Here is an 11529-nt window from a genome sequence, read left to right as displayed (position 1 = left end):
TGCTGTACTTTTTAATTATAATTTTAGAATGTATCTTGCCTATAAAACAAAATAACTATAAAACAGCCTCAGGTAGACCCTTGAGAAGGGGTTCCAGGAGAAGACCTTGTTATCATAGATGACAGCTCCATGCATGTGACTCTCTTGAAAACATTCTAGGGAGACAAGGTGTAAACAAACCTGCTGTGCTTCCCGTCATATAAAGAGTATAATTCATGCAATTATGTGCAGTACACTATACTTAATAAGTGACTATGTCATGGATTATGTTCTTACTATATTTTGTTATTTTAAAGTACAGTCCTACTTATAAAAAGAAAGTTAACTATAGAACAGCCTGAGGCAGGTCCCTCAAGAGAGCGTCCAGAAGTGGGCGTGGTTAACACAGGAGATGTTTATTTACATCTGCTCCATCTGTGTTACTGCACCTGAAACCTCCCAGTGGGTCCAATATGCAAAGGTAGACGACAGTGATATTGATGATCCTGACTAGCCAAGGCTAGTGTGTGTGTGTGTATCTGAGTTTTTAATAATAACAAAATTTAATGAAAAAAAATAAAAATTTTTAAAATAGAAAAAAATGCTTATAGTATGAGGATACAAAGGAAGAAAATATTTTTGCACAGCTCCTATAATATATTTGTGTTTTAAGCTAAGTGTGATGAGAAAAGGGTCCAAAAATTTATAAAGTTAAACAGTTCTAGGTGCTGGGGTTGTAGCTCAGTGGTAGAGCACTTGTCTAGCATGTATGAAGCACTGGGTTCAATCCCCAGCACAACATAAAAATAAACTAATAAAATTAATTAAATTAATAAAATAAAATAAACCTACAACTAAAAAAAATACTTCTAGTACATTAAGGTTAATTTATTGTGGAAGAAAGAAAATGATTTTTTTAAATAAATTTAGTGTAGCCTAAGTGCACAGTGTTTATAAAATACAGAGTAGCGCACAGTAATGTCTTCAGTCACACTCACCAACTGACTCTCCCAGAGCAACGTCCAGTCCAGTAAGTTCCACCCACACTAAGTGTCCTATATAGGTGTGCCATTTTAAAATCTTTTATAATGTATTTTTACTGCCCTTTTTTAAATGTTTAGATAAGTTTAGATATACAAATATTTACCATTGTGTTGCAATTGTCTACACTATTCAGCACAATAACATGCCATATAGGTTATCGCCTAGGAACAATAAATAGGTTATGCTATATAGACTCAGTGTGTAGTAGGCTACAACATCTAGGTTTTTGTAAGTACACTTTATGAAGTTCCCACATGATGAAATGGCCTGAGGATGCCTTTCTCTGAACTTATCCCCATTGTTCAATGACTCAGGCCTATACTCTTGCTTCATCCATTGATCAGTTACTGAAACTTAAGAGTTAGCAAAATTTTCCAAATTTAGAAATATTTCTCAAGATGCATACAGTGTCACACACCTCTAATCCCAGCAACTCAGGAGGCTAAGGCAGGAGGATCACAAATTCCAGGCCAGTCTCAATAACTTAGCAAGGCCATAAAAACTTAGCGAGATCCTGTCTCAAAATAAAGAATAAAAGAAATGTAACTCAGTGATCAAGTGCCCCTCGGTTCAATCCCTGATACAAAATAATAATAAGAAGAATTTTTCAGGCTGAAGATGTAGCTCAGTGGTTGAATGCTTGCCTAGCATGCTCGAAGCCTTAAGTTGGATTCCCCAAGCGCTGCAAAAAATTAAAATTAAAAAAAATAATAATAAAGTTAGTTTTTTTCTTTTGACTTTTAAGCATGCTTTTTGTCCCAAGTACCTTAATGTCCATCTTCCTGTCTTGATTTCATTGTGTCTTCTGTGTCTAAACCTGGTGTTTATGAAAAAGCTGATATATATATATAATAGGAACAGGACACAGATAAATATTCCTTCATCCATTTGGTAAATTTTTCTTGAGGTCCCACTATAGGCAGAGCTTTGTTCTAGATGCCTCAGTACAACAATGAACAAAACCCAATATTCCTGCTTTGTGGAGCTCACATTCTAGTAGGGGATGGGGAATTTGCAGTAAAGAAGACACATTAGTTCTTATGGAAACAAACTTAATTATATCTCCAACATGATTTTAAGCTCCTAGAAAGGAAGGGGTGACATTCCACACAGGTGCTCCCAGATGTTTGTTGAGAGATTCTTAACAATATCAACAAATATCACTGTATAGCCCTTTGGATCAAATTTTAAGAAAAAAATTGGGGGCAACATTGATACATTGTTTTGCAATCAACTACATCAGTCCAGTGAGTCAATACTCTTTCTTCTGCTAGAAACCCAACCTGAAGCACCTTGAGAGGTAGGGAAGGTGATGGTGACGATTTTTTGAAAAGGATTCTGCTATAAGTGGTGAGTGGGATATCCTCAGGGACAAATGAAATCAAAAACTCAAATGCAGCCAGCACTTTTTCTGCCATCTCTCTTGGTATGCGAGATCATTTCTTTTTCTCTGAAAATTGGCTTCCTCTATGAGGTAACGACCCCCACACCTCCCAATTTTACACCCTATCCTTTGCACAAGAAAGCACAGGGTTCTCTGCCAAGCTTTAATTGGAAAAATTCAAAGGCAGCAGTCCATTTGGCTTGGCTTGGATCAGGTATCTAACCCTGTCCTGAAAATTGATGGCTAAAGAACTAGGGTAGCATCCAAGACATGACCCTCAGAGCTGATTGTGGGGATCTCGTGTGTGTGTGTGTGTGTGTGTGTGTGTGTGTTACTGGAGATTGAACCTAGGCCCTCATATGTGCTAGGCAAGTACTCTACCTCTGAGTTATAACCCAGCCTCTTAATTTTGAGATAGGGTCTCACTAAGTTGCCCATGCTGGCCTGGAACTTGCAATCCTCTTGCCTCAGCTTCCCCAGTACCTATGATTATAGGCATGTGCCTCTGGGCCCAGCTTCTTCAATATCTTGACCTGGGCATGGAAGCAAAATGCTAAACTGTCATAAGATTTGAAAATATCTCAATGGTCACTTTTCTGAGAAAATATACCTAAGATTAAGTGAAACAAGGGAAGAATTATTTTGAAAAAAATTTAATAACTCTGCCAGAATGAGATCCCCAATCTTTGCTTTCTTGAGAGGATTTTTAAAGCTATGTTAAGCACATCAAGCTAGTTAAGCATAAAGCCACGGGTAGGTGTGTGCATTAATTGTCTTGCTTTGTTTTGGAACAGGCCTCAAGTGTCTTTGAAATTTATGGGCCCACAAGCAAATGGGTCGTTCAGACAGTTCTTTTGTAATATCCAAAGATAATCATCTTTGAAAACAAGAAACTGAGACATTAATGTAAAAAAAATATTCTGCAAACACTGAAGGCTTTTATTTTAAAATGTCTAGGTCCCAGAAAAATAACTCAAGTTTACAATCTCTGTTTTCAATTTGGTAATGATGTACATTTTAGTTTTCCTCCCACAAATGAAAATGTGTGGAGTCAAATAATATTTCTTTCCTTCGTGACTGGGCCAAGAGTGATTGGAATGGCAAGAGGGCAGAAGGTCTGTTTGCTGACCTTTGTAAAGTACCCAATATAGTGACAACATACAGGCATACAGATATCTTTTAATTTTATATATCTTAGAAATGACAAGTATCCAGCCTCCTACTGCAAAGGAAAGGCCTAGCTTTGACTTCTACACTCAACAGAGCAGAAAAATTGGAACTCTTTTCATTTGCAATCTATCTGCTTTCTAAAAGGGAAACGAGAATGCCTGTGGTCAAATGCCTTCTCTAGGTCAAATCTAAATTGCATTCTCCATGGACTAAAAAAACATATGGTATATGTATGCTTTTTTATTTACTGATTTGTTATTCTGTGGGCACTTGACTTGAACCAGTCATCTTAAATGACTTCACTTTATTGGCCAATGAAACTGAAATAAAAAGCAGCTGTTGGTGTAACCCAAATGTTCAGATCATTATTTTCAAGCTGGTGGTTTTGGACACCTGATCCTGGCCTGGCCTAGGACTTTATAGAATGTTCTCCGGTGTAGAATTCTGGGTCGTCTAGAGATCCTTTCGCAGTAATAAATGGTGCAAGGCATAGCACCCATGGAAACAACCTCAGGAGGAAGTCCCTCAAAGTCAAGATCTCCTTTCAGATTCTACAGTTGCTTAGTAATAGCAGTAGCTCCACCTCCAGTCCCTCCCCTCCCCGCCCCTACCCCGGACCAATGAGGAAAGGGGCCTGAGCGCTGCCTCAGGTGAGCGTCCGCTCGCAGAGATCGTTTGACTTCAGCAGACCTCTTCCTCCTCTAGCTGACAAACAGGCAGTTGTCTATTTTTACTTGAATTAGACTCTACTTCCGTTTACCTCAGTCACATCCTTTGCAGATTTATTCTCTCCCTTCCCCCTTCCTCTTTCCCACTGTTATTTATAAATGTTATACGCGTGTTTACTGAGAAGGGAACGAACTTCATAATTAACTGAGCCATGTCCAGGTGCCCGCGTGTAAGCATCACAGACATTTCTGTTCATCTCTTTTTTAGTCGTTACGCCTGGATTGAGAAAGCCCACAGCAGGAAGGGTGGTGACTCAAACCCAGAGCCCAAAAACAAACACCCACTAATGACTCACGGTCGGTCGAGAGCTGGGGAGATTCTGAGACTTTCCTTTGCTGAAAAAAAAAAAAAAAAATGCATATGCAAACAACATTCCCATCCACGGGAGGCCAAGCTGGCTCTTCCAGCACCGGGACTGTGCTGAGGTGGCTGCGAGTCAGGGATGTGTCACCGACTCAGAGATGGAGTTTACTGGGTCAGTAGTTGGAGGGCGGCTGGGATTTGAATTTCTCTTCTTTTTTTTTCCAAATGCGTGCTGCAGAAAATCCGACATATCCTGTGTGAGTCAGCTGTGAGTGTAGCTGCATCTGGGATAAGGCTGTCTTACACACCACTCTCATACCCCACTCCTCGTTTTAATTGTGATTTTAATTAGCAAGCAGGTCATCTGAGCAGAGGCGTGGCCTTTCATCTAAGCAGAGGTTTTCTGGCTGTGTGGTCCTTGATTGTCCATTTGAATTGTATAATGATAAAAGAATCCATTTATGTATGTATGTATGTATGTATGTATGTATGTATGTGTATCGTCACTTTTGCTTTCAAAAGTTTAAAGAGTTTTACCAAACTTTAAACCTCAGGGTCCTCCATTTACATTTAAATAATAATAATAATAATAATAATAATAATAATAATAATAATAAAACAAGTGGTAAAGATGAGAATCTTTTGTGGTAAAAAGCTTTGAAACCCTGAGATGAAAGGGAACTCCTGTAAAGAGAAATTAACCTCATTTATTTTTTAAGCAGCATTTTGCATGCATGTGTGGACAAATGTAATTTGAGGCGTTCCAACTTAAAAGCCTCTTCTTCATTCAGCTTGTGACCATCCCTGTCTCCAGTGGAATCCAAGGACCTTTTTTTTTTTCCTTGTAACTTCTCTTATTTCCTGAGCCATAGGAAAGGCAGATTCAGGCCTGTCACCCTCCTTTTTCCCTCATCCCAGACCCTAAGCTCCCAAGCTCACCTTCCCTAGGTGGACCCAGTCAAATATTCCTGTAGTGTGATTTGTAAAAACTATTGCCCAGGTCTCTACCTCACTGTCAAATATTTTTAAATTTCACCTCTCTGTGAGCCACAAGAAAGCCTTGCTTCTTAGATCATAAACTTTTAGCATCTGCTGCATATGTTAATATTCTTATTATGCAGAGTATTTGAAATGCATATTCTAATCGATTGGGGCAGGAGAATGAAAATTTCTAGCTGCTTAAAAAAACAATATCCATTTATTGAATTTGGTAAGCAGATGTGAAAAAAATAGTTAATTTTTTTGTTCCAAAGATTGTTTCCATTTGGGTACATTTGAACAGTTCATATTTCTACTTCTCAATACTTTATATGTCAGTAAAATATGACCACCTCTGGTTACCAATAGTTCAAAAAGTAAAAGTTGTCTTAGGCATACAAATTCAGAAATATAAAATATAACTTAAAAATCTAAATCTGAGAATAAGAAATCAAGCTTCTTTTTTTTTTTTTTAAGCTGTCAAGGTAGTGGGAGACCAGCCTGGGGCTTCTTTACAAACTGTATCTGAGTGCCTCTAGGAGAGGATTTAGAGCTCTAATTTCTCTCTCTTGTTCACTTTCCTTGAGGTTCTAAACCAAGAGAAAACACACACAATAATCAGTGACACCCTGGCAAACAGAATGCCCTTCCATTTATGAAAGGCCAGCCCAAAGCCTGATCATCTCTGGAAGGCTCCGTTGGAGGCAGGGCCAAAAGTGTTCTGTTCTCACTTGAAGAGCTTTCACTGGAAGAGCTCAGTTTCCAGAGATACTGAAAAGCAGGGCCAGTGTTCCTGGGCCCACCACTGAAAGGCATATGGCCTCTACTTTCCTCTTCATTCCTAGCATCCACCTGAAGAAGCCTGTTTTCTCTTCAAGATAATCCCCAAATGTCGCCCTATTAGTGTCTTGATTTTGAGCCATCAGAATTCTCTTTGGTAAGGATGGGATAGGGTCAGATGAGCCCCTTTTAAGAAAGCAAGCCCCGAGATTTCTCAGAGAGCACGTTGATCTAATTGTATAGTTGAGGGCAGGGCTGCGTTAGTAAAGTCTGTTGGATCGAGTGTGGGAAGGATGCTCAAATTCTGTCCCCGCGAGGTGTGCTTCTTCCCCTGGCCTCTGAGGAGACCTGGGAAATGACAGGTAGCCAAGTCTCATGAACTTACACCTTACAGCTTTGCCTCTCTTTTGGCTACTGTGATTTATGATATGTATTTTTTTTCAACTATGATTTCTGGCTCCTAATTGTCATAGCTCTTATTAATTCCTAATTCAGTAGAATCACGTTAGGGTGATTTAGGCCTCAGAAGGAGGCTTCAAAAAACAGAATCTCCCTCTGGACCTTCTTTTTATCTCCTTTCTCCTGCTCCCTTTTCTCTCTAAGATAGGCCATAGAAAATAGAGCTGGTCGTAAAGAAATTTGTTAGTTGGGTACAGTGGTGCACACCTGTAATCCAAGTGATCTGGGAGACTGAGGCAGGTGGATCTCAAATTTAAGGCCAGGCTGGGTAACTTAGCAAGACCCTGTCCCAAAATAAAGGATGGGACTATAGCTCAGAGGCAGAATACTCCGGGGTTCAATCCACAGTAAAATAACAGTAATAATAATAATAATAATAATAATAATAGAAAAAGAAGGAAAAGGAGGAGAAGAAAGGATTCTTTAACCCACCTTATCTGATAATAGATCATAAGGCACCCATTTCACTAGGGATCCTGCCCTACCTGGAAGGAAGGAAGGTTGTGTAGAGGCCAAAAAGCATTAGACAGACCTTATTAGATTTCCCACCCCCTCAGTCTGTGAGCATCAGATCAAAAATTAGCATTTTTGTCCTATCAGACTTTTACACTGTTGTTAGTACTTAAATCATGCCCATGCGGAAAAGTCTCCATGCAAAACCCAAAAGAGCAGAACTTCTGGACAGCCAAGCACGTGAGGTACCTGGAGGGTGGTGAACCTACAGAGGGCATGGAAGCTACACCTCCCCTCCCGCCTCCCCTGCCCTTTGCATCTCTTCATCTATAGTCTTTGTGATATCCTTTGTAATAAACTGATAAATGTGTTTCCCTGAGTTCTGTGAGCCACTCTAGCAAATTGGCCAACTGAACCTGTGAGATCAGATACTCTTTCCAGACAGAATCAGAATTGAACTGAATTCGGGAACACCCAGCTGGTATCTGATGCAGAATTGATGGTTTGCATGGTGTGTAGGGAAAATCCTGCACACATTTGGCATCAGAAGTGATCTGTATCAGTATAGCTGGGAAAACTGAGTTAGAGTTTATTTTTCCTTAATACTATCAGATATATACAATCGAATCATGTGAAAAGCAGATTCTGATTTATTTGGTGTAGGATGTGGCCAAACAGAATTTCTTTTTCCTCTACTAAGGATTGATCCCAGGGGTGCTCTACCACTAAGCTATATACCCAGGCTCTTTTATTTTTTATTGTGAAAGGATCTCACCAAATTGCCAAAGCTAGCCACAAATTTGGTGATCCTCCTGCACCAGCCTCCAGAGTCACTGGGATTATAGGTGCACACCACCACACCTGCCTTTGAACAGGACTTTTTGGGGGGGATGACTGAGGATTGATTTCTGGGGCACTCGACCACTGTGCCACATCCCCAGCCCTATTTTGTATTTTATTTAGAGACAGACTTTCACTGAGTTGCTTGGTCCTTTGTTTTTGCTTAGACTGGCTTTGAACTAGTGAGGCTTTGAACTGCTTCAGCCTCCCAAGCGACTGGGATTACTGGTGTGTACCACTGTGCCCGGATGAACAGGTGTTTTAAAAACTTCTCAAATTAATTTATTGTGTAGTGGGAACTGAAAACCACTCTAGATTGGGTTTGAGAGCAAGAATCTGATCCATTTCTTGCTGAATCTTGCTAGCATCTTTTTTTAGAGGGAGCTGTTGTTTCAAGGGAGCTTTGTCCCATAATTCTGATCTACCAGATATTTCTCATATTCCTCTTTGGGCCGAGTGAATGCATTTACAACACATGTATGGCACATAAGGTGTCTACTCAAATTGCTTCCCAGATCCGACTTAATACATTTGCTGGGTCAATATAGAACAAATATGTCATTGTCCCTTACTATCTCTGACTTGCTACCCAATGCAGTCCACATAATCTCAAGTGATGTGATATCATCCTCTCTGGAACAGTGTGCTCTTAGATTCCATGTTCTAGGTCACTGCCTTCCTCTAGAGATCTTCCTCAAAGAGATCACAGCAAACACCTAATTTTGCCATTTTCCTGTTAAAAGCAGTTGAAAATAATCATTATAAGCTCTTTATTGCAACTAAGTACTCTGATAAGTTATTTTTTTATCAAAATTGTGTCCTTTTTATCAAAATTGTTCATGCTTTAAAAGTTAAATCAAGTTTGCTTCAGAAAAATAGCAATTTGCTTTTATCCTTCTTCTTCCCCAATTTCCATTCCTCAAAGGCAACTACATTTATCCCTTAAGGTATTCCTCTGATATCTGCCACTATATTTATAGATTATGGGCTTACCCTGCAGTTTTGTGATTTTTTTCCCCATTTTTGGAAACGATCTGTTGGCTATGGGCCTATAATCCCAGTAATTTGGGAGACTGAGGCAGGAGGATCACAGGTTCAAGGCCAGCAAGGCCCTATTTGAAAATAAATAATGAAAAGGGCTGAGGCTATATAGTTCAGTGGTAAAGCATCCCTGGGTTCAATCCCTAGTACTTCCCCACAAAATGTGTTGGCTTCCTAACATGAAAGGTAAGAAGTTAACTGTTACTCTACCTCTATCACACAAATACTTCTTGACATTCTAATTTAGGCACAGTCTTTTTTTTAGATCAATATGCAGTAAATTATGTAATATTAGTCACAGCTGGGGAATGTAGTATGCTAATTATTATTATTATTTTTTTTTTTTTGTAGTTCCAGGGCCTCAAACATTCTAGACAAGTGCTCTACCACTGTGCTACATCATCAGGAGCCCCGATTACATTTTGCTTCTTGAATGACTTTGTTGTCTCTAGATTTAATAATGATCTCATTTTTATTTGTTCAATTTTTCTATGTCTCTTAAAATAATCAATCTTTAAACTCTCTTCCAGAATACATATTCTGTGAATGTGATTAAGTGTACCAAATACTCTATCAAATTCACTGTTTTTTAAAAGAAAGATTGAACTGGAGTCCTCTTGTGTGTGCTCTAATCTCAACTGATTTACTTTAGACTTGAGATAGCTGATGTCCCAGAATTTCCCTTGATTGTCTTCTCAGGAATAAGCTAATTTCGTGCATCTCACAAATTCCACCTTCTTAGTTTACTCTCTCATTTTGGTAGAGCATATCCTCCAGTAGCTTCTTAAGCAACGTTGTATGGGAGAGAAATTATTTTAGACTTTGTATATTCAGAAATATCTTTATTTTAACTTCATAGTTGATGAATAGTTTGGCTGGGTATAGAATTCCATATTGGAATTCATTTTCTTTAAGAATTTTTAAGACATTGTCCCAGTATATACTAGGTTCTAGGGTTTTGTTGCAAAACCCACTGTCATTCTGATAATCATCAGCCCTTTCCATATTACCTATTTTTATATTCTAAGAGATTTTAGAATCTTCTCTTTAATCTCACTACTGTGAGATTTCATGGTAATATACTTTAACACAAGTTTGTTTTCATTTATTTTCTTGGCTATTGGTGGGATCCTTAGTCTGGAAAAAAGTGTCTAATCCTCTGGTAGTATTCCTGAATATAATTTCCTCCCCTCTGTTTTCCATGTTCTCTCTTTCTGGAACTTCTATTATTTAGTTGTTGGATGTCCGTGACTTAGTCCTATTTTTTAACATTTATTTTCTGTTTGAATTTTAATTCTTCTTTCTGGGAATTTTCCTTTGTGTGAATTTTATCATTTAACTCTTCAGTTGGGTTTTTTCATTTATGCTATGATATTTTTATTTCCCCCAAAACTCTTTTCTTTTTGTTTGCTTTTTCTCTTAGATATGCTTTCTCAATAATATGCTTTCTTATCTCTAAGGATCTTGACAATATTAATTTGAAGATTTATTTTTCCTTCCTACATAGTTGTTCTCTCAAAGTGGCTATCCCCCCCCCCCTTCTTCTGTTATTGTGGTTCTCCCTGTTTTACATGGGAAAATTTCCTTGAATGTTGGTGGCCATTGGTTTTATTTTCTTTGGTTTCATTTGTGTTTAATAATCCACTGTAAAGTTGATTGGAAGCTTTGCATATATGGGGCAAACTGCATTGGCTCTGGGTTAAAGAACCCCTGAGGTCAGTATTTAGACCTTTCCTATTCGGTTGATCAGATATCCTCATAAAAGATGACTCAGTCTCCTGCCCAGAGGGAGATAAAGTCTGACTGCAAATGTTCATGCAAGAGAGGATTGGATGGGTGGATGGGAAACATCTTATAACACTGTTGAATTCCTGCACTTAATATTTTGTTTTTGTCATGACAGTGTCTCCTTGACTGTTTAGGTGTTCCCAAGATTCAGTGACTCTATCTTATCTGTTCTCCATAGAATAAACTTTCAGACTTCTTCCAGAGTGAGGGGTGGGCAGCTTGTCCAATGAAATGGAATGGAGAAGGGAATACAGGAACTCCATCGCTTCTTAAAGAGCTTTGAATCGGTACTCTTTATGCCAATACTGTACTCTTTGTACCAATACTTGGGGCGGGAGGTTTGCTGAGGATGAATCCAGGGCCTCACACATGCAAGGCCCTTTCTCAACAACTGAGCTACATCTCCATCCTCTCAGCACTCCTTTTATCCCTTGCTTCTGGAAGGTCTCACCAATTCCTTAACTGTTCAGTGAGTCTTAAATTATCATTTTCCACTATTGGTTTAGTTAGCTTTCTTAGGGTTGCCAGTTGATAGCTCCTTGTATGTTTTGTCTTCTTATCTCCAAAATTATGTTCCTATA

The sequence above is a fragment of the Callospermophilus lateralis genome, chromosome 1 (genome assembly GCF_048772815.1).
Source record: "Callospermophilus lateralis isolate mCalLat2 chromosome 1, mCalLat2.hap1, whole genome shotgun sequence".
NCBI classification, from domain to species: Eukaryota; Metazoa; Chordata; class Mammalia; order Rodentia; family Sciuridae; genus Callospermophilus; species Callospermophilus lateralis.
This window is presented reverse-complemented; position numbering follows the sequence as displayed.